Source organism: Schistocerca serialis, chromosome 2 (assembly GCF_023864345.2).
Source record: "Schistocerca serialis cubense isolate TAMUIC-IGC-003099 chromosome 2, iqSchSeri2.2, whole genome shotgun sequence".
Lineage (NCBI taxonomy): Eukaryota > Metazoa > Arthropoda > Insecta > Orthoptera > Acrididae > Schistocerca > Schistocerca serialis.
This window is the reverse complement of record NC_064639.1, coordinates 229,566,488-229,569,439: the sequence shown is the minus strand read 5'-3', so window position 1 is coordinate 229,569,439 and position 2,952 is coordinate 229,566,488. Positions and strand designations below refer to the sequence as shown.

At 44.7% G+C, this 2,952-nt stretch overlaps 1 pseudogene; it reads left to right on the top strand.

Annotated features, from left to right (window-relative positions):
* The first annotated feature begins 457 nt into the window (after positions 1 to 457).
* On the top strand, positions 458 to 574 carry LOC126459588 (5S ribosomal RNA; annotated as a pseudogene).
* The last annotated feature ends 2,378 nt before the right edge of the window (positions 575 to 2,952 follow it).

Here is a 2,952-nt window from a genome sequence, read left to right as displayed (position 1 = left end):
CCAAGTCATAATGTATCCTCCGACCGTCATTAAACGATGAAACCTTCCTGTGCACTACAGCGTCATCATCAGATGGTTGCAGATTGCTGCTCACGCTATCTATCAGACAATAAAGAACACTGCACGTCTCTGGGACACTTGTCTACGATAAACACTTTCCAGCCAGGATACGAACGTCTTCGAGGCAGTAACGTAACTAAGAAATTGTTCCGTTGTGGGCCTCCCTGTCAAACGCCTTCCGAAAATCTAGAAATATAGGTTCTGTTTGTCGTCCCTCGTCCATCGTTCGCAGGTCATCGTAGGAGAAAAGGGGAACTTGAGTTCCACGCAAGCGAAGTTTTCTACATCGGATTATGGAAGGATGGGGAAGGAAGTCGGCCGTGCCGTTTCAAAGGAACCATCCGGGCATTTGCCTGAACTGATTTAGGGAAATAACGGAAAACTTAAGGATGACCGAGGCAACGGCCTTGCCGCAGTGGATACACCGGTTCCCGTGAGATCACCGAAGTTAAGCACTGTCGGGCGTGGCTGGCACTTGGATGGGTGACCATCCAGCCGTCATGTGCTGTTGCCATTTTTCGGGGTGCACTCAGCCTCGTGATGTCAATTGAGGAGCTAATCGACCGAATAGTAGCGGCTCCGGTCAAAGAAAACCATCATAACGACCGGGAGAGCGGTGTGCTGGCCACACGCCCCTCCTATCCGCATCCTCAACTGAGGATGACACGGCGGTCGGATGGTCCCGATGGGCCACTTGTGGCCTGAAGACGGAGTGCTAAGGATGACCGGATGCGGGACTGAACAGTCAACCTCCCGAGAGCGAGTCCAGTGTGCTAACCACTGTGCAACCATGCTCGGTGATAATTTGTGGGTAGAAGCTTTCCTCTCTCTATGAAATTTATTGTATTCGATCTTAGAATACGTTTAAAATTCCGCAGGTAATCGACGTTGAGGATATTAGTCAGTAATTTTACGTATCCATTCTTTAACTGTCTTATACAAGGTGGTTCACGAAGATGTGCACATATGTTAATATGTTATTCTACAAGAAAAACTAAAGAAAAAGTTAATATAAACATAGGTCCACAAATGTTTAGTTACGGCCAATAAAAGATGGAGGTGGAAAGCAATCACGCGTTCTTCTCCCAAAAGTAGACTGCAATGTTTCAATAATATTGAGATATGGAGATATGGCCAGGGGAGATGCGACCGTACATTTTCATGGTAACAAAACGTCCTAGACTATTTGAGCTCTGTAAACAAGGGCCCTGTTGTCTTGGAACACAATATTACCACTGAGGAACGAACATTGTACCATGGAATGAACCAGATCAGCCAAAATGGCTGTAATGCGATTTTGCACGTGTCAACAATATGGCTGTTCAAATCATCACCAAAGTCTCGCCATGTTTCATTATTGGGAAGTAAATCGGCCATAAATTGGAAACAATATGAAACAAGACTCATCCGTCGAAATGACTTTCTTCTATTGTTCGGTTTTTATGGCTTCTGCTCGTCGTTTTCCTGTAACGGACATTTGCAGCACTGATGCATGGTTTTAGAATTGCAGGTCGCCCTGCAGATTTCTGCTTGTAGTGCTCCCTTCGTGTTGTTTTGTTACTGGTAGGTTTCGTGAGTGCAACATTAAACTCTGCATAGACTTTTATATGATGGTTGTGCAGTAACAATATTCCGGTCGGTCGCGAAATGGAAACCACAGTGGAAATCAGAAATGTTTTATTTGCAGCAGTTAGTTACACCTTCCAGATTCAAGGGCACCATAAAAATGGCACTGGAATTAATACAAAAATGATTCAAATACACTCACCTAAGCTAGCGCTACAGCGAAACTTAACAGACTTTAAGAGTAGAGTTGGTTGGTGCTAAAGATCTATAAAACGTCGTGGACTTAGCATGTGTACCAAAACAAAAAATGCAACATATGTATGATCAGAAAATATTATCTTTCCATCACTTTATTATTAACATCGAAAGAGAACCAGTGTGGAACTAAGTCAAATAGCGAATACGGACGAAACTCCACGTGCCGAATGACAAAACTGTTGCGATGAAAGGTGCTAAAACTGTAACTACCGCATAAAAACAACGGACATGAAGAGATGCAGTACACTGCTGTCCTTTCATGTTATGCCGACGATACCAAAAAAAAAAAAAAAAAAAAAAAAAATGCCAAAACCTCGAATATCGCCAGGTGGTGGTGTTCACGTACATGACAGCGGTTGGATGGATGAAGCTGCTATGATGTTATGGATTAACAGAGTGTGGGAGAGAAGCACTCAGTCTTCAGGCCACGAGTGGCCTACCGGGATCATCCGACCGCCGTGTCATCCTCAGTTGAGGATGCGGATAGGAGGGGCGTGGGGTCAGCACACCGCTCTCCCGGTCGTTATGATGGTATTCTTGACCGAAGCCGTTACTATTCGGTCGAGTAGCTCCTCAATTTGTATCACGAGGCTGAGTGCACCCCGAAAAATGGCAACAGCGCATGGCGTCTGGATGGTCACCCATCCAAGTGCCGCCACGCCCAACAGCGCTTAACTTCGGTCATCTCACGGGAACCGGTGTATCCACTGCGGCAAGGCCGTTGCCCCGTGGGAGAGAAGGAAAGGTGCTTTATTGAAGAGTTGTCTTGTTGTGCTGAATCAGTTTAGTAGTTATTTCAAAAATTCTGTGAAAGAGCAGTTGAGACAGCGAAATACAGAGCTTGCTGTTATTCCGGGAGGACATACTTCACAACTGCAACCTCTAGATGTCGCGATAAATAAACCATTTAATGTGTGTATAAGAGAGGAATGGAACAGATGGATGATGGATGAAACACAACATGAATTCACGTCGAAGGGAGTTTTGAAACGAACTACTATCAAACAAATGGGTCAGTGAATAAAACTGTCGTTTTCTACAGTGAGAGAAGACATTATTGTTAAATCT